The 20976-nt window shown below is 42.9% G+C and overlaps 1 protein-coding gene across 2 annotated transcripts in view; it reads left to right on the forward strand.

The window, feature by feature from the left end:
* LOC120564182 (zinc finger protein 469) overlaps positions 1-20976 on the forward strand; it is a 213963-nt gene that overhangs the window by 179826 nt on the left and 13161 nt on the right. The gene's annotated exons all lie outside the window — the stretch shown is intronic.

The following is a 20976-nucleotide window of genomic DNA, read 5'->3' on the forward strand; positions in this document are numbered from 1 at the left end:
TTGGGTTGCGTGGTGTTTGTGTAGCCCTAGGAAGCCTGTCCTGCAACATGTTAACACAATATTAAATCATCTCATGCCGACAGCATTATCATAAGGATGTTGACTCTGGAAAGCTATGGCTCGGATTCCTCCAAAACTGTCATCATACCATAGCTTTGTATGGTATCCACATGCGTTTTATTTCCTGCTGGCATAAAACAGACAGAAACCCTGCATATTTACAGCGTGTTACAGCATTACTTATGATGCATACATGTTAAGAAGTATCTTCAAAATCTAAAGTATCTTTTGGATAGATTGAAATATGATAGGTAGTTAAGATCTAAGTAGCCTGTTCTAAAGATTTATATTTAGTTTTTTTTGTTACATATGTAGAGTAGCACTTAAGCCACCAACACATTATAGGCGGCAAAACCGCTTTCCGCCAGCTGTTCCATTGATTTCCTATGGGGAGGGCGGTGGCGCCCAACTATGCGCTGCGATACCTCTGGCGTCGCGCACTGCTCGGATTTGTCGCTTTGCGCTGCGCTTTGACCTAGTTGCAACTGACCTTTCAAAAGCGCAACTAATGCCCTAGCGGTGCGCAGAGAGCAAATTGCTTATCATTGTAGGCAGTGTAGGCAGCTTTACTAAGAAGACATTACAAGCAGATCAAGTCATTCACTTTTCAGCTTTACCAGTCATTATATTTGGCAGCTAGGCCTACTGAAGAAAGACTTCTGCCTATAATTCCCAGAGACCCTGGGCTAAATGAGAATGTTTTCTGCAGGAGGCACAGCTCCAGGTATGCTAACAACATAAACGCTCTGTAGCCCTGGAGCAGAAAGGTTTTTCCTGCTGCAGGTCTGAAAAAGGAAACCTTAGGCTTTCAGATTTCTTCTTACAACAGAAAGCCTAATAGGCAGATCATCGTCTGGACCACAAATGCCTCTTTCTTTCAGGTTCTTTTATTTGAGAAGCTTAAACACATTGAAGGAGCTTTGTTGTCTTGTAGACACAGGCGTACACCTGGGAGAGGGGCTAGGGAATCTCCCAGACTGTCTAACTATCAGCAGATAGTCCTGATGTTATCTTCTTCACCCTGCTTCTTTCCATCTCTCTGATGCTGCAGAGAAAGCCACCTCAGTCCAGCCCTTTTAAATCCCCATGGCTCTGTGAGATGCTAGACTGCCACTGTGGTCCAGGCACCCTCCTTTGGCTGGAATGACAGACTCAGCAAGGGGGGAAAGAGGCTGGGCAGAGCAGAGGTAATACTATCAGGTTTCACTCTAACTACAGCAAAGACTGGGCCTGAGCCAGAACTGCCATAGGGCTTGTCATATTCCCAGAGGCACTCGTGCATTCTGCTTATGAAATAGCATGCTTTGCCTCAGCTATTCTATTTCACAGAAGTTCACCATTATTGCTGACATTTTGTTTTCCATGATTTTCCTAGTGAGTGAGATGAAGGGAAGGATAAGAATGAGCGGGGGTGGCAGTGTTTTGGTAAAGCAGCTGGATACATCTATTTCTGTTGGAGAGCAGCTTCTCTCAGTTGTGCCATATGTTTTGAATAAAGTAAAATATCCCATATAGATATTTTTACATGTGATCGACAATTAGCCCAAATGTGTTTCTTGTTTTCTGACTGCGGCTCCCAAAGCATCAATAAAGTATGCTTGAGAGTGAGCAATTTGAAGTGGTTTGATGTGCTGTTAGTCACCAGAGTGCTCTGTGATTACACTTCATTTTCTCCTTCGGTTTGTCTTTATCACTTTCCCTCTTCATTTTCCACTCTTCTTTTACAACAGTGAGCTCTCTGTTCTGGCTCCATTGTGACAATATCATGAAGGTTCATGGGCAATAGTTCTTTGATCAAGCACACACAGACAACTTCAAACAAAGCTGTCAATCAGAGGCTTAACATTTTATTCCTTAATCTGTGATTTATCTAGACTGCTGGTTTTCTACTAAGTTCCCAGGGCTCATTGGCCAGGCTGTGATAGAGGGCATTATAAACCCTTCAACAGAGCTGCTCTATGTCACTTATTATTCAATATCTAACACAGAGCTTTAAGTCATGATGGACCTTGAGTGAGTTTTAATGAAAGATTTCCTGCTTGGTCCCTGCCAGGCCGTCTACCACGCAATATCGCCTGCTCCTTAAGAGCTCACTCCTTCAAAATTAAGGGTGAGGGAAAAGCTGCAATGCTAAAAACAGAATATTTTCTAAGGAACGGGACCACATTCAAGGAAAGTAACAGGAGCTGTATCCGACTTTAGACCCCGGCATGGGTCAGTGAGAGTAGGACTAGTAAAACCCAGAGGGCCATGTCTCCCCCTTCACTTCACCAGTTTAGTGTGTGCGTGTATGTGTGTGTGTGTGTGTGTGTGTGTGTGTGTGTGTGTGTGTGTGTGTGTGTGTGTGTGTGTGTGTGTGTGTGTGTGTATGTGCGTGCGTGTGTGTGTGCATGCGTGCATGTGTGTGTGCGTGCGTGCATGTGTGTGTGCGTGCGTGCGTGTGTGTGTGTGTGTGTGCATGCCCTTCTTTGGAGGAAAATGTCAGACTTTGGTTTTGGTCCAAGACAGGAAAACGCTGAAGTAAGCTCACCCGTCACCTCCCAGACTCCTGGATAAAGCACTGGCCTAATTATACCAAATGCAGTTGTGTGATTTATTCTTTTAACACTCTTTTAACCAGGCCCCAGGAAGTGTGCTCCATCTTACAGCCAATTTCTGCCAGTGGCCACTCGCAGTATTGCAAAGAAAAATCCCCCTGCAGCCAAAAAGGATTTTCCTCATAGGCCACCATTGTAAAAGAGACACCTGTTAAACTGTTGACAGGAAACCTTAAACTGCAAACAAGGTTGTTTATGACTCTTTCTATTATGAATTTTTCATCCATGTAATTTTTATATTTGAAAAATTCCCCTCCAGCCGAGAAAAGCGATTTAAAAACCTCTGACGTCACCACAATGTTAATTCTACAGGCCAAACAGAAACTTGTGGGCGGGGCCAGCAGGAGAAACACTACTGCACATACTCAGTGGGCCACATATCCCGAAAGTAAACCCGGAAGCTTAGAAACTTTTTTGGCGCAGCAACTACATTGAACTGAATAGGCGCCATTTTGGGATCTGGTATCCACTTATGCACTGAGGATGTAATCATATATCACGCTTGTTTTCCTGCAGCAGATGTGTGTTTTCTGACAACTTGTTTTTTTCACCCGTTCCTTGATTTGTGACAGGAGCTGAGACTCACCCATTTCATGCTGTACAGACAGAACAGCCCCCACAGACAGAGGAAAGAGGAAAGAGTTTGGTCTGTCCAATGATGTCAGTGTTTGGAGAGGATGAGTGTGTTGGTGGTGGGGGTTAGATGAGTCTGTCGGAGGGAAAGAGAAGAGTATGTGTGGGGGAGGTAACAAGAGATCCCCCACAGAGATGCTAAACTCCATTAAAGACTAAAAGAGAAGGAAAAGGACTCTTTACAAGGATGAAGAAAAACGTTCCACTTTTAATCTGTGTGCAAACTAAAAATAACCTCCCCTCTCTGTCGACTGCCCACTGGGGCAGGCTTGTTAAAAAAATCTGTCTCCAAAGAGAGAGTCAAAGTGCTGTGGAGTACCAAACAACAAAGCAGAGAGAAAATAGGGAGGGATTAAGATGGAAAATGGAGCACAAGTGAGAGGGAAGAAAGGCAAAGAAGGAAGAGTGCTAGGAAAGATGTTGGACAGATGAATCTTCGAGAGAGTGAGAATGAGTTCATGAAGCCTTAGAGACTGCTGAGTGGATCAGACTACTATGTTGTCAACTGTTTCCTCTCACTACGCCAGTCAGCCAGTCGGACTCAATGTAGTGCCATTACACACATATTTGGCCCCAAGGCTTTTGTGAGTCTTGGTGCAGCAATAAAAGCACCCAGTGCTTGGAAATATGGAATAACAGACGACCTTTTACAGGGCCCAGTGGCATGGCCCTTCTCTGAGAGGTTCACCTCACAAGCAGTGAATCACACATCACATAGTCACCCATTCTTCAAATGCTTCCCTGTTTTCCAGTCTCAGCTTCTGACTCACAACTTGCTACTGTACCAGTTCAGCCAGCCACCCAGCCCGATGTGTCATCCTCATCTCTGTTACTGTTGCACTGTTCTTTTTTCCCCTGACTTCCAGGAAAATGAATGGAACAGGTGAGTCTTGGTTTGTTTGACTGGGATTTGGTGATTTGCGCCAAAGACTCATGAGAAGCGCCTTACAAAGAGAGAAACGGTTTCTAAAAATACTAGACTCTGTCTCTGGGATGTTAAGATCCTCCCTCGGAAACTAAAACAATCTTTGGCCTTATTCACTAACATGTCCAAGGGAGACTCCTCTAGACTGCAGACACCCATGGTTTGGTCTTTCTGAACAGTTTGGAACCAAACAGCCACAGTTGCGACCAGGTGGCTTCATTGTGCTCATCACATGGTGAATCTATTGTACCTCGCAGCTCCTCTGACCTACTGTAAAAACCCGACTCTCAGCTCGTTTGATTTAACAATCCAGCTTAAGTATAGGTGCTAGTGAAGACTTCCCATCATCCTTACCACAGCCTCAGTTTCCTTTCATTTTTATACACACACTCACACTGCAATTGCCAGCATTTACATATTGTTTATTTTTCTCAACATGGCTGATGGACGACATACAAAGATCACACAAATATACTGAAGTCATAACTTATCGAGGTACCTTTTTACTACTGTGATCTCATTTTTTCCACTTAAAGGAGAGGCGCTAACCCCCTACCACCATTACTTTTTTATTTTTTATTCTCAATGGAACATCAACTCGGCTTCTGTGGGGAAATTGCATCACTGAGATTATTCAAGCAGCAGAAGTCTGAGTGAAATGAAACAGCACAGAACTAGCTAACCCTTTGACCAACTAAACGCCATTCATAAATTCCTCCTAGATTGTAGCCAAGAGCCCAAGACCTGATGATGTGTAGACTGTTTGACGCTTTAGTCATGACTATACACACACACACTGCTGTCCTCACACGTTCTCTGCTGGCTCTCACTGCTGCTTTGAGGGAATGGTGGTCACTAATCTTGTCATAGAAAGAAACGTATTTCCAGTGTTAAAAGAAATAGCATGTTCTTTCTATCTACATCATAAGTTTTACTGACCCTTACAAACACCACAACAGAGATATGGGTTTTCCTTTTCTAAAGTTTGTCAGTGATTTTAACAAAACTTTATGACCTTATATTTCATTTTAATTGCCCTCTACTCCTCTGTGCATGCATGATGGCGAGGTGGATAAGGGATGCAGAGAATCTGCTCTACAAAATGCCAGCCAGATGGAAATATTGTTAATTTGTTATACTTTTCCTGGAACTGTTGCATACATGTACTCCTCCACATAGTTTTCAGTGCATAGACTTTAAATCTTTATTTGTGAAAACAAAAAGAAGTTGATGTAATTCTTAGTCTTGAAATTCATTTTGTTGCAGATGAAGAAGACATGCTATGACAAACCTACATGTATGTTATGTCTGTGATGTGCAATGTTTGCATGCAAAAGCAGGCTTAACCAATGCACATTCACACACAGACCTAATCAGTCTTCAGTGAGTGGAAACAGAACAGGAAAATAGGATCAAAGACATGTAAAGTAATCACATTTTTACATGTGAACAGCTCTTATTTATTTATTTTCTACAGAAAATTGTACAGATTCAAATATTTAGACATATTTCTTAAATTGTGGCACATATTTCTGACTGCATCTTTGATCAAGATCAGGGTGTGTTTTGGTGACCAGTGGTCCTCACATGGCCCCTAAAGACCCACTAGCCCTAGATTAATGGCTTTCCTGCTGCCCCAGAGATTCAAGCTGTGCCAACACAAATGGTTGGGCACGCGATGCTGGCATGACAAATTGAAGTGAGGGCAAAAAGGCAAAAGACAGACCGCAGCCCAGACTGGCAGTTTTTCTACTGGAGCTGCGTGATGGCAGCATTAGGACCACAATGCTGAGCTGAAAGGTCAAAGGTGCAGGGTTACAGACCCTAGCTTGTCTCTCTGTCTCAGCCCTTTAATGGACTGTGACGAGGCAAAGCTTCCGATCCCAACAGCCTGGCCAAATGGTTTAATCATTAGAGCTGCTCATGGGTGCAACACTAGCACATTTTGTGCGTACAGAGGTTGACACATAAGTTACAGTATGCTATCCTTACCTCGGCTTGTGCACATGGAATTGCTTTCATCTGATTGATGTGTGTAGCTCTGAAAGCAAAGAAAGCTGGAAAACTGTACAGTACACTTACTGTAGTCAATTAATGTCTGTTATTGTTTGTGAGTTTACAAGCTGTCAGAAATGTGAAACATAACAGTATGCAGTATATAAACATAAACAGTGAGAAAGATAAACTAAGTACATCTTTGACTTTTGTGAAAGATGTACATCTTCATAGACCCTGATTTATCCTAATTTCTGATATCAGAAACTGTTTATTCTGATCATCTCTTATGGTGTAGTGACTCATTGTATACTGTCTCTGACTCAAGCACTTTTCAGTTCAGTGTTTATTGCAGTGTTAATTCAGTGTTGATTTTGTGACAGTCTGATATGGCATCACATTCTTGTAGTTTGACCTGCCATTTAAAGTCAATTGGCTTAATCAAAGTGGAAAAACAGACTGCAACTCACTACTCTTCTCAGATTAGATTGCCCTGAAATGCATGTGGATGAAGAACTATGCTCACACACACACAAACACATTTTAGGGCATGGATGCTTGCGTGCATTTGAAGGTCAAGAGGGGATCGTTGGTGGTTGTTTATACAGATAGTGCGAGGAAGCAGAGTAACTGTGAGAACCTGAGTCTTGAACACTCTGGGTTTCTTGTCTTTCTCGATCACCGAGGAGCAAAGCGTTTGAGCAGATCTAGATGTGCAGCAGCTGTAAAAATAGGAAGGAGAGGGAAAGTATGATTCATGTGATGGAAGAGAGGATTACTACAGCTTGCATACTGTTTAGCTGCACCATGAAGAGGATCCAAATGATGTGCCCAAGTCAGGCCTCATCAGCCTGCTCCCACGGTGACTCAGAGAGATATAGTAGAGGAAAGACCAGTTTGATAAGGTGACAGCTGTGACTAAACACATGCTGAAGAAACTACAATTACAGTCCCAGTGATTTTTTCCTGATGAATAATGCAATAAGTTTTGCTAGTAGTGTGTTTAAGGTTAGTTAAAAAAGGGTGTAAACTCTCACTGGTATCCAGAGGATTTCTTAATCTTCTGCCTCGAGGCTGCTGCACTAAGCCACTCTTGTGTCAGAAGCACTTTTGCGCTTTTAGTATGTTTTGGGCCTCTGGTGAAGCATCGTCTGACGTACTTGGAATAAATCACACTCATTCATCCTATATACTCTCAAAAAAGTTAACATATCACAAGAGGGAATAATTTATGCTATCTTTGTCAATTTTAGGTAAATACTCTATTAAGTGCGCCTGAGCTGGTATATTTTCCATAAGACATGGGTTGAGAAAAAATTCCAAAGTACACAGCATTCCCTTTGGGTCGCTCTTTGGCTTGGCCCAGCCGTCCGTCTCACACACAGGCATGTGAAGCCAGAGAGGTTGGGCATGGATGAAGCACAGAAGCCACTTTCTCTATCCCGGCCTCCAGCACTGGTCTCCAGTGAGCCTGAGCAGGTCTGAGGGGAACAACGTGAGCTCTGCCAGGGGCTTTGGTTTGTTCCTCAGCCTACAGTCAGCCACTGACCAATAATAAGGCCTCCTGTTCAACACGGCAAAGGCAATGGGGAGAGTGGAAAAGAATTTTCAGTAGTACGGGTTGACTGCGTTTTTTGATCAACCAGAGATTAGTCCTGTAAACACAGGTTTGGTTCCATTAGATACTCTGCAATGCCTTCATAGAGCTCAATCAGTAATGCTATTTCTGACAGGCTGTAGTGATTCAGACTTGGAGAGAACTGAGCATCTCCATGTACCTTCTCAAGCAGAAGTCTGCAGAAGTCTGTCTTTCTGGTTGAATCAGTGGCTGTGTTGTCTGCGTTGGTCGGACCCAGCCATGATCCTGCTGAATCAGTAGACATTTTGTCTCAGCGGTGCTGTCCTGTCCAGCATGGATAAGATAAATACTGGTGTTGTGCAATGTTGGGACAGCAGGGACTGGATCAGTACTGGTTCTGTTTCAGCCACCATGGGTCCATGCTACACACTCTCTGTGGCTGTATGAATGGCTTCTTGCAGTGGCCGTACAGAGTGTCATTCTTCTCACCCTCATCTGAGTCTGACATCCGAGGGGGAAGCCCAGGCAGCCGGCAGGCCAAATGTTTTTCTATCCCCCTGGTAGGAATGGACGTATCAGGTGCTGTTTTAATGCGTTTCAAGTAGAAAAACAAGGCAGTGTCCTATGACCGAAGGTAGAAACGACAAGGACAGTAGTGAAAACAGACTGTGGCTCCGGCAGTTTGCCCTCCCTTTTTTAGTATGCAGGGGGAAAAGCGAAAACATCCAGTCCAGTGACAGACTCATCATTAATGCTCTGGGTTTGTTTGTCTTCAAAGTTATTTGCCCACTTTGCCATTTCCCCAAGAATCTTAAATACCCCTGCCCCCTTGGCCCTCATTGGGTCCCTGCTTAAATAGTCTCACTTAGTGGGGGTCCACTATCCCCCAACTCCTGCCCCACCCCCTGTTGCCAGGTCTAGATGGGACACAGTGAGCATTCCAGGAATAGCAACACAACTCCAACCTCCCAAACCCACCTGCCCACCTCCCCCTCAGACAGGGATGTTTTTTACCCTGTATCCATTCTTCTCTGCACCTTTAACTGTGACTGTGAGGGTTCCTACACAGTAACAGTTTTTTCACAGTACACTACACTACAGGACTCATTTACCCATGAAGCATCTCTATAACTCTTTTGCTTAGCTCAAAGTAGTCCAATAACAATGACCCTGGCCCCTCACTTTCCCTTTTTATGTAACAAGACAGATGCCAAAGGTGTGGCTGTGCCAAACAGACGGACATCGTACAAATACTTGACACAAGCGCATTTCACCTCCCCAATCTGGGGGCAGCACTGACACAGCTCGTCTGTCAAGCACCACTGAAAAGAGGGAATGAGCGTCCAGTTGATCTCAATGCCTCAGAAAGGGGAATATTTGTGAATTTTAAAGTAAAGCCATCCTGAGGCTTGTAGGGGAGAAGCAGGGAGGAGCATTGGGGAGAGGATGAATAGGGTCCTGTGCTCAGCCCCTGGGTGGACTGAACCCCTCTGTTTGCGCTTTTTTCGGCCTTGGCACACAGGGCTGCCTGTGAGGAGTGGGTCGGAAGCAGGAAGTGGTTGTGTAAGGCGATCTGCAGATGCAGCACAGAGCCCCTTTTCAACGGCAGACCCCTTGGTCCCATTCTGCACAGCGACACATCAGGTAGTCCTCCTGCTGCAACCACAGCAAGACACTGGCCCCACCCACATGGGACCGCTAGGCAGAGAGAGGGGAGAGATGAGAAGAAAAGATAGGACAGGGGACAGAAAGAGGGGGAATAAAAATTGGGAATGATGCGGACAGGGGATGGAGTGCAAGGAAAATGACAGTGTGGGCTTCTGCTACTCTAGTCACTGATCAGATAGGAATAATATGTTTACCAGAGTGCTGCTGAGGTCACTGCCAACATTTGATATGGCTTGATGATTTTTATCTATGAAATCTTCTATTACTGCAAAGCAAGGAATGATGAAAATGATAATGTGTTTACTTTACTGAAATCAGAGACGGTAGATCAAGCTACAGGTGTACAGCAGGTTCATTTTTCATGGCACATTATGGAGGAACCTGTTGAACTGTATCTGTCACAGAAAAGCTGCTGTATTATCCCATCCTGGACCTGAAGTAGATTGGCAGTCAGCACTCAAAGCCCCAGGAGCTGGAATCTGTCTCCTCTCTGCTTGACTTCCTTTCCTCTTCCTTATATCTCCCCCTCTTTTGGATTTTTGGATTTCCCAGGCGACCTAATTGTTGTAGGTGAATTGCTGAACTCTGTTATGTGTGATTTCAGATCCTGTAACTGCCCAAGGTCAACCACCCCCCCTCCCCCGCTCGGTATTTATAGATAGTTTTTACAGCTGCAAATAAAAAGAGCCTCACTCACAAATGTGGCCCATTGACAAAACACTTAGTTTAAACACTGAGCAGCATTACGAGCCACTCCAACTAGTCCATCACTTTCCCCTTCATTTTGCTTTAATTGTCCTGGCTATTTCGAAACCATTACCATAAAGTGGTTTTGTGCAGGATGCATACCACCTCATCTCCCACAGTGCTAAATAAACAAACACAGTAAAAGGATAAAGTTAGAATCCTGCTGAAATGTCACTAAATGACAGCTCAACTGAGCTTCACTTGGTATGAATGAGGCTTTTGTTTAAACAGGATTCATTGTTATTGTTTCCAAGCTCTACTTTGGGTGCAACTAAGCTGCTGAAGTGGACCAAAGTGTCGGGCCCCCAAAATAGAAACAATTATTTAATGGTGTTTGTTCGGGCAGGGTAGCTTTTGTGTGCGAGTATGTATTCTAGTAATGTAGAATGTATTACTGAAACAGAGTTTGCGGTTTGTATTTTTGTGACATAGATTAAAGTGCGATGAAGTGATCTGGTCAGATCTACATCTCTGGCAAATCATTTAGCTCCAGTGAGCCTTTGAAGGTCTGCCCAGGCCAGGGAAAGCTTTAAGAACCGAGACACAACAGAGAGGAACATAGACACAGACAGAATCCAGCTCCCTGTCCCACCATAACGCTAATAAAACCAAACAGATGAAAACATGCTTCACTGCCACCAAAGTCCTGCTGTTTTGTCACTATGTATATTTTTTAATACCATGTCATGCATTGACACAGGCTACTTAGCAAAGCCTGAGTCGTAATTAGGTCATTTGGACATTTCCTTGGACTATTTAAAGGGAGGCAGGCAGGGTGAATTTGGAAAATGCTGGTACTGACTCACTCTCGCTGTGCCTGGAATTCCCTCTTTACCATTGGCCAGGGGACTACTGATATTGGCATTGGTGCAAAGTGGACCGAAAAATAAAAAAGGGGAGAAAAATCTTACTCAAATGTTTTGTTTTCTTTGCTACCCTTTCCACCCTTCTCTTCCCATACGTACTGGAATAGTGCTGGACAAGGAAACTGCTTGGGTTCTGCCCAAAACACTTAACTCCAAATAACCTCTGCTCGTGATCTTATTCTTTGAGTTAGCTGTGTTGCTTCTAGCATTACTCCATGACTGTCAATCATGTGCTCACTTCACTAAGGTTCATCCTAAATCTTCTACAAAAGTTTTTCCTCCCAGCGCCAACCCCCGCCTGCCACTCAGTTTCTGTGACCTAATGCCAAACTGAAGAGATTTGCTTTCATGCATGTGGGTTGGAGAGAGAAAGAAAGACAGCAACAATAAAAGAATAAGCAAAGGCAGGGTGAGCAACTTAAGAAGGTGTTACTGATGATGGTTTCCTTTTTCTTTTCTCTGCCCCCACCATCTTGGTTGTATTTTTTAGCTGTTTCTCTCAGCATACCTCACATATTACCTGGTGCCAAGTCTGAAGGAAATGACTTTCTTCCTGTCACCCGTGTGCTCTCTCTTTGATTTAAATGTCTGTGTGCCAGCCTGTGACACCAGCAAGACAGCATTAAATTTGACTGAAACACTTTGATTTATCTACTGGGCTTAGAAAAGTAACATTATACCTACTACTCTATAAAAAAAAAAACACTACCAAACTGCATGTCTGTCACACAATGTACTGTATGCTTTAATTATACATAAAAGCCCGCTTAAATACTGCACAACCACACTCCCAGAGATGCACATACATACAATTATACTCAATTGAGTGTGCAAATGTACTCACACGCACTCAGTGCATTTGTTTAAAACCTGATATGCTCTCCTTCTCTCCTAATTGCAAACATGAATTTTGACTAAAGGTTAATTTACAAATTGTGCTTTTGTATATCCGCCCGCTCTGTAGTCTCACAGTGAAACTGTATTTCATGAGAATTAGCTTGTTTCATTTGGCATTGATATTTGGAGCATTTATGTAGCCCACTTTCCCGAGGTTTAAGGAAAACCCCTTTCACAGTCACGTGTTGGAACTTGACTGTCTGTCGCCTTGTCTGGAGATATAAGCAAAGGAACAAACCTCCCTCTAAGTCGTACAAGCAAAGGTCTTACCTGAAGGTGAATGGTTATGAGTGTGGCCTGCAGGTACTTTAAAATAACAGTCACTGCAGGGGCAAAGAGCCTATCACTCTTTTTCTTCCATACAAAAAAAACATTCATCACAATTTAATGTGTGTGGAGGCTCTTCAGCCATAAAGCACTCAGAGTCACAGCTGTGTACATGAGAAACAAATCAAGCCAGGCTGTCACCTTTATTTTAACAAGATTAAACTTTAAACATTCACCGGCCACTTTTTTTTAGGTACACCTGCTGTACAACTGCTCGTTAAATATTTAATCAACCAATCACGTGGCAGCACCTCAATGCATTTAGGCATATAGACATGGTCTAGATGATCTGCTGAAGTTCAAACCAAGCATCAGAATTTTTATTTTTTTTACTTAACCTTTATTTATTCAGGGAAAGTTCACTGAGAGGCAGCCTCTCTTTTGGAAGGAACGCCCTGATCACATTCACGTGGAATGGGGAAGAAAGGCGATTTAAGTGACTTTGAAAGTAGCATGGTTGTTGGTGCCAGACGAGCTGGATTGAGTATTTCAGAAATTGCTGATCTACTGGGATTTTTATTCCAGGTTTTTCAGAGACTGGTCCGAAAAAGAGGAAATATCCAGTTTGTGGATAGTGAGTTTGAGCTGATAGTAAGGCCACAGTAACACAAATAACATTTGCTGCAACCGAGGTATGCAGAAGAGCATGTCTGAACGCACAACATGTCAAACCTTGAAAGCAGATGGGCTACGGCAGCAGAAGGCCACTACAATTGGCATGGGCTCTCCAAAATTGGACAATAGAAGATTGGAAAAACGTTGCCTGGTCTGATGAGTCTTGATTTCTACTGCAACATTCAGATGGTAGGATCAGTATTTGGCGTAAACAACACGAAAGCATGAATCCATGCTATCTGTCAAAACGGACTAAAATGACTGTTGAATCTATGCCACAAAAAATGAAGGCAGTTCTGAAGTCAAAAGGGGGTCCAACCCCAGTACTAGCAGGGTATACCTAATAAAGTGTATGGTCTGTACTGTACTGGTAACTTATTTATTTAACACATGCTTCAAATTTGAGATGCTGGTAGATTTGCATTTTGTTCTTTTGCAGGAGAATATAGAATGTCCTGACTGTTCCAAACATAACTGTGAAGCACCAGCCTTACAGCGCCTTTAAAAGTCATTATCAAACTTTTGTGACACTGCACCCTTAGTTATGCTGTAGAAATAGGAGCATGTGTATTGCTGAATAAGTGTTTTGCCATATATGCATTACGTATGAGGATAAAGAGGCTTTGGTCAAAATATCTAGGGTTAGGGACACAAAGACACCGTTATCTACCGCCCAGCCTGCCCTTGCATGTTTGTCTTCTGTGCATTTGTTCATGGGAGAGAGGGTGACGGGTTAGTAAGAAAAGGTTGAGTCCCTTGAGGCCACTGACATACAGCTTGTAACTCTGCCTCTGCAGGCCCACTCTCCTCTCCGGACTTTCTCCTGTGTGGCTTCCTGGTGGTAGAGGATATGTGAATGTTAATGGGGCAACATATGCAGTTCCTACATAAATAAAAGGCTTCCTCTGTAATACGGTTCTAAATTGATCAATGGAATCCTCTTAAGTAATGTTTGTAGAAACAACTGAATGACTACAAAACTGGGGAATGACAAAACATTGATTAATATATTAGATAAATACACAATTCATACAGTATATAAAGCTACATGCTATTGTAGCTCCTCTGTGTGCATGCGCATGAGCTGCTTGCATCTGCCTGATGGGACTTGCACACATGTTTATGTCCATATAGAACCGAAAAAATGAAGATGAGGGAGGGAGAGAAAATTTGTCACATCTGCAGATAAAAATTAACTTTGTCCAGGCTGTTTTTATAAGGATGTCTTTTATTTGCAGCCTTTAAATACTGCATATAAAAGATCAAAAGAGGTTTTCTTGGCACAGCTGAATGGCTATAATTGAACGGTGAAATTGATTATTTCACTTTTTTAATAGTTGTTTTGTGTTGGTTCATTTCTCTTTACTATTTTGAAGCACTATTAAAACTAAAGATTTATGATTTCCTTTTAGTGTGTGGTAGAAACCGTTGAAGTCAAGTTGGCCATATTTCATCCTTCACCTCTTGTTTATTGTGTGTGGGGGGTCCATCCACCACATCCAGATTCAATATTTTTCACTCAGGGACCAGCTTAAAATGGCACTCTCGCTGGTTACCTTTTACTTGTGATTAATTACAGGACATCTCTTAAGGTGTGTGACTTGGTAAAGAAAATATTGATTGAGTGTCCTTTACCTTCTAAATATCTGAATATTTGTAGCCAGTACAGGTTAGCTTTTTAAGAGCCGATCTTCTTAGTATGTGCTATAATATTGTCTCCCTGTTAACCCATTAAAATGAGAGTGTAGACATGACTACGATAATTAAGTTTGAAGTTACAGAGGGATGTCCATTACTGAATCCATGTCCCATTCCATCTAAAAGTTTCTTTTACATTTAATAAAACTTTGTTGAGTTTGAGAGGCAACCAAATACTTTGGCCCAGACAGAAGAAGGGGACAAGCAAATATTGATACGCTGAAAAAAGGAATGCAGGAGGAATAAAACTCGAAAGTAGGATTTTGTCCATTAAGGATAAGGTTATTACGGTGTATGTGGAAGTCAGGAAAGCTTGCCCTTTCATTAATATCCTGTTCTACTCAGTCATGTTTTAAAGTCTATCACACACTTTACCTGTTTCTTTCACAGCCACACACAGCAGAAATAAGGGAAATTGTGTCAAAAGAGGAAAAAGTAACCTTAAAATACTCTAAAACAAAGATTCCATCATGTTTGTGGAATGCTGTGGTTAGCAATATGGAAACGGACTGAGTCCAAAATCCAGTGGTTAGAAAAAAATAAATAAAAGACAAAACTCGTCTGAGAAAGAGGAAAAACTTGGGAGGGGGTAAGGGGAGCCTCTGGAATTACACACCAAAAAAACCTTACACACACACACACACACATGCGTGCACACAGACATACTGAGACACTCAGACTCACACTCACACCACATACATACACTCCTTCCATCCTCCCTACTGTGCAGCTAACCACATTGGGTTAAGGGTGGGGTTAGGGGTGGTGGAGGTAGGGAGGCCAGAGTATAACAAGCCTCCTTCAGTACTGTGTTTACTGTTTCATTTGAAGTGCTCAAACGTTGGTTTCTCTGGCATCTTTCAAATATTCCGAAGGCCTCTGACAAAACGTCACCAGCATGGAGCAAGACAGATGACTCATTAATTATCTCTAAGTCATAAATTGAGAAATTAAGTTTTGTAAACTACTGACAGACCACTACTGTTCACACTTCCACATCCAGAGCTTCTATATAATGCTGGGCTCTCCTCACATTGCTGACATATCTTTCCTCCTACTGTGCCTTTGAATGGACATAGGCGCAGGGATCTTAAAGGCAAATTGCTTGCATAATGGATGTTTCCAAAAATACAGAAGAGTAGGCAGGCACGCTGACCGAGGTTTTGGCGGCGCGCCCCAGCATGGGCCTGGGCCAGCCAGTCTCGCTGCGCATTCCCTATGCTGGACCAGTCATGCTGGGAAAGGTGTGAGGAGAGCAGTCAGACAGCTTTTATTCTGCCACCTGATCCTCCTCCCTCCCCCCTCACTGTATCCCTCTGATTATACAGCCTACTGGGATAGGCAGCATACTGAAATACCCCCCACCTCCACCCCCTCTTCACTTTGTGATACTCATGCCTTAGTATAATTTTCCCACTCTTTAATGGCCTTCCCTTCTACTCTTGTCAAGATTACTCTTTCTCCTCTCCTCTCCACCACCTCTGATCTCATCACCCCTCATCATCATCATCATCTGTCTTCTCTCGCTCAGATGTCTTTGAGACTACTGTGTGGTGATATTTCAGTGAGCAAGCATCTGGAAAAGCTGAACAAGTTGGGAAATTCCTGCTGATGCCAGTTATTGATTTACATTATTATAAAGAGGGCCATTGTTTGTAGAAGTGGATTGCTCGGCCTGCTGCTGCCCTTCTCTTGGCTCTAATAATGCTTTGTGTCTCTGGAGAGTCATTGTCTTCGGGATCTAACTACTTTGTGTGGTATGTTACACAAATGTTAAATTGCTGCAATATTAAGATTGCCTATCTAGCTATGCTCTGCTTTTACCATTTATTTTAGCCACCTCTGGGTGCTCTCTTGTTACAGAACACACATCAACAGAAATGTTAAAGAGCTCAGGAAAAGAGACGCTCAACTCGAAAATGTGTTTTTCTTATGCCACCTAAAATGTCTTGACTACCCACTTGTATCTGTGCAAAGTTTGTCACTAGATAGGTGTTTTCACATTCTTCTTCTGAAGGGAGAGATGTCTATGCACCTCACTTAAATCTGAGATTCAAACGTATCACGGGCAAGTTTAATTAGGAACGTCACTAATCCGTAAACCAATGGCTGTTTAATATGCTGAGGCCAACAAGGAAACCTGAAACAACAGCATAGCAGACTGTCAGTCCGAGCAAAAACTCACTGTCATCGTCACTGCCAGTTACAAGCTAACAAAAAAATAAAAGATGCTAACTACACTTACCATTCTAATATGTCTGCTATTTGCCGATTTTGGTGCTCAACAGACTGTGTTTGGATCTGACTGACCCCTGGTTCAGACAGGACACAGAAACTATAGTTGCAGATAGCAAGCTTGTAGAGCTCTCCAAGCTTGCTGCCTGCCCACGGAGCTCCACGAACAGGCTGCCAGGGCTCCGTGAGACGGCTATCCACTAGCGAGGCTCCACAAGATGGCTGCCCTGCAGCCTCCTGTCTGAATCCGGAAAGACGCTCAAACATGTAGGCCTATACGTGAATCTCTCCGATGTTTCTAGCCATCTTGATGCGCCATCAACTAGTGCTGCGGAGATAGGTCTGGCAATGCGAGACTACTGCTAGAACGTAATCACTGAACAAGCCTCTACCTAGCATGAGCAGCGGTGGTGGCCAGGGCGAGGCCAGATCCAGAGTTTCTCAATGAGGGAGAATAGAGGGAGAGTAGATTTGTTTCCACTCCCTTTTGCAAAAGCAATTAGAGCTTAATGCACTGATGTGATGAGTCAACAGAGACTGTCACGGTGCTACCAGCATATTTTCACTCAAGCCAACACTAGGCCTACATACATCCTGCACCAAAATTACAGGGAAAAGACTTTCAGGAAATTGAGTTTTCATTCAGGCACCTTCTACCCTCTCCCTCATCTCTGAGAGAAACCAAGACATGCCCTTGTGCAAGTAGTGAAAAAAACTTTCTCCAGTTCTGATGTAGTTATGCACTCGCAGACACACAAAAACACATATACACCTACAGTATGCCACAAACACTCCAGTTCTTCAACACTCAGCAGTCTCAAGCATCAGGGTGGTGTTGTGGTAAGCCATATGGGGTGCCACTGCCTGAGAAACTTGGGGATTTGACAGGAGGCCTTAAGGACACACACACACACACACACACACACACACACACACACACACACACACACACACACACACACACAAACACAGCCAGCCTTAATTGACTTGTAAAACTCCACTAAAACACACTTTTATGGAACAAATTTTAGACCAGTTGCACAGGATTTGGTATCAACTTGTGCCCAGCTTGCAATTCTGTCACCACCACACTCTCTCTTTATACCCAGTCCAAGAGCAATTTATACTTTTCAAGATAAAACTGAATACACCGTACCAAAAACGCCACCAAATTGGCAGATTGATATGCGTAAAGTTTTTGTGTGAAGTCATTGTGGCTTGTGTTGAGGACATTGGTGCAAGGGAAGATGTATTGGGTTGCTCAGGGCTGTAGGGGATGTGGACAAGTCATTTGTTAGGATATTAATAACCCTCTACTCTTTGTAAACTGACAGCTCAGGGTTTGGTGCTACTTCTGTAAGGCACCTGTGATCCTCATACTGCTCTTTTTGTTGCTGAAGGCATTAATCTTCAGCTTCAAACCTCAACCTCAGTCTGGGCAAATACAAATGGGGCTATGATGTATGATTGTGACTGTTGACCAAGCACTTCCTGGTGGAGAGGCGGGCATTCACACCAGTTTCCCCTCTGGTGGCAGAGAGAGAGCTGCAGACACTCTGGCTTTCAGGTTCTGTGGAGGTGTAGAGGGGATGTGATTTTTCACAACCAGGCCTAAACTCAACCAGGTCTCAGCCTCAAGCCTCCCTCCCAACCTGCTAAATACCTCTGGGAGGTTTACCAGAGGATGAGACAAGGAAACACATGGCAGAGAGTGATCCTTCTGGGTAAAAGTGGAGGGTCATATCTCAGGTGGTATCTTGACATATTGGCTACTGGTCTGTGGACGTAAACATAGCCCCCAAGAAGCAATGCTATAGGCCAAGATATCTTATCTGATTTCTGCATCCCTGTTCTCCTTTCTCTGCCTGTGAGAGGGGCTTCGACTTTATACACTGAATAAATGTACTCTTTGGGACCACATGTCTGCAGCAAGGGCCCCTCCCGTCTCTTAGTCCACTCCACTGAGGCTGTGAGCCTCATTTACACTGTAAATCAGAATCAGAATACTTTATTGATCCCCTCGAGGAAAGAAATCAACACACCATGCCAGTTTTTACCATTAATAAGACAACATGACATGTCCTTACGAAATGCTGTGCCTTTAAATTGTGAATAGGACTACGTGGTGGTTTGATAATTTTACCAGGGTTCAGAAAGCATTCATTTGTGTGCAGTCTGTCATCATCTCCCTGATAATCAGCACTAATGCTATGTCAAACACTCTCATGATAACCTAAACTCTGAGATGATCAGATAGGATCTCCACAAATGGAATCTAGGTGTGTTGCAGAAATATTTGTAACTTTTTTATTCACTGAGCCTTCACCATAGAGCTAACGGCAGTTAAGAAATATTGCTTTATATTTTAAAAGAGAACTATGTCAGTTACCACGGGTGCTACAGTTTATGTTCACTACACCTACCTAAGAGTGGATGTTTTGTTAAAACATTGCATGTATTGTTCGGCTTTGGGACCACATTTCACTCTCTAGGTGTGGTGATCTAACAGACTTTTTTGCAGCTACTTTGCTCCCAACCCAATGTGTTTTAGCAATAGGAAAAACAAAGAAAATACAATCCCATAAGTAAATCAATGCATTAACAAAAAGCTAGCTGGGAAAGGGTAAACCCCCTGACTCAGGCATTTAGGATCTGTTGCTGAACTTAAAATTACCTAAGAGGGCTGATCAACAAACTCTCCATAGAGATTGATAAGGACTGCATTTTGGTGGACATATTTACTGCATCTTTGCAGAAGGAATGTAAACTCAAACACATTTGTGTCTTCAGCTTCATAACAGGACATTGAAATGATGTATCATTTATTTTGTACAGTAATTTAAGATGCCAGAATTATCAGTCCATTGCACTGTAATGTGGACAAATGTCTTTAAAATTGTGCGCATGCTTTCCCCTCACTGATCTAAAAGTATATGGTACAGAGAAGCAATGCATCCTAGGTGTGTGATCACCACCTGATGGAGAGGCCCAATACAAAGCTCACATGTGCCAGTGCCACTTTCAAACAGCAATACTGGAATGTAAATGTACAGTTTTTACCCCTCCTTCTAAGAAATCCATAAGAACCACACTGAACACTGTTGGGAATGTGTCTTGATCATGGACGCTTCAGCAGTGTGCACGGTCCATATCCTCTGGCTAAATGTTGGCCTCTCCAACCTCTAGGCCACCCCCAACATTTTGGGCTTTGGTAATAGCCAGTGGAAATAGACAAGAAGGTGGGATGGAAGTTTGGTTACCAGGCCTAGAAATTACATTTTGGTGCTAACTCCAAGTTTTATCTGGTCTGACCTCAAACGAAGTAGAAGCAGTGGAGGGCCAAAGTAAACTGGGACCTGAGAAGCCATGTCTGGGATGCCTGAGGAAAGGCAACAAACGTCAGTGTGCCCGCAGTTCTCACTGTCTAATGGCTGACTGACTAATCCCTGATATTCCTCCATGATCTAAACCTGCAGCCCTCTAGAACACTGTGGCATTGTTGTGTCCCTGCTCTTAAGGCGTCTGTGATTAATTTACTCTCAATGCTTTTTGGATCCATGTACTGTATTTTTCTCATCCTCAGTACTGTAGTGAGCTTCATCATTTCAAGACCAAACTGTTACACTGGTTTCTTTGTATGAGTGTTTATGTAGAGGATTTTGACTGTGATTCTTGCACAGCCATCAATCCACTGTTGTAAAGCAGGAATCCAACATTTAGATGAAATTGTATTTACTTGTTTGAAATGTCTTTGTTTGTTGTCAGGAATAAAGAATGTAAGTGTTAGTAGTATCTCCAAGACTTGGAGTATGAGTTTGGCAGTATTTTTTGACATTCCCTATTGATTACACTGGTTCTTTGTGCAGTGACAGCACCATGGTGAAATGCTGCACCAGTGCTCTCTGCTGGCAGAAACTAGGAATATTGTAATTGCACTAAATCTCATACTTGGACTAAAGAATGCATGTTTTTGTGGTATTTAAAAGATACATACATCTTTTATGATTATGGTGTTTAATGATTTGCTTGCATGTTTGAATAGTATTGCCAGATTTGATTTAAAAAAATAGCATGATATAATTACTTACATTATTTTTTTTAAATTAAACAGTAAAAGCTTGACATCTGATCCTC

Source organism: Perca fluviatilis, chromosome 8, assembly GCF_010015445.1.
Source record: "Perca fluviatilis chromosome 8, GENO_Pfluv_1.0, whole genome shotgun sequence".
NCBI lineage: Eukaryota > Metazoa > Chordata > Actinopteri > Perciformes > Percidae > Perca > Perca fluviatilis.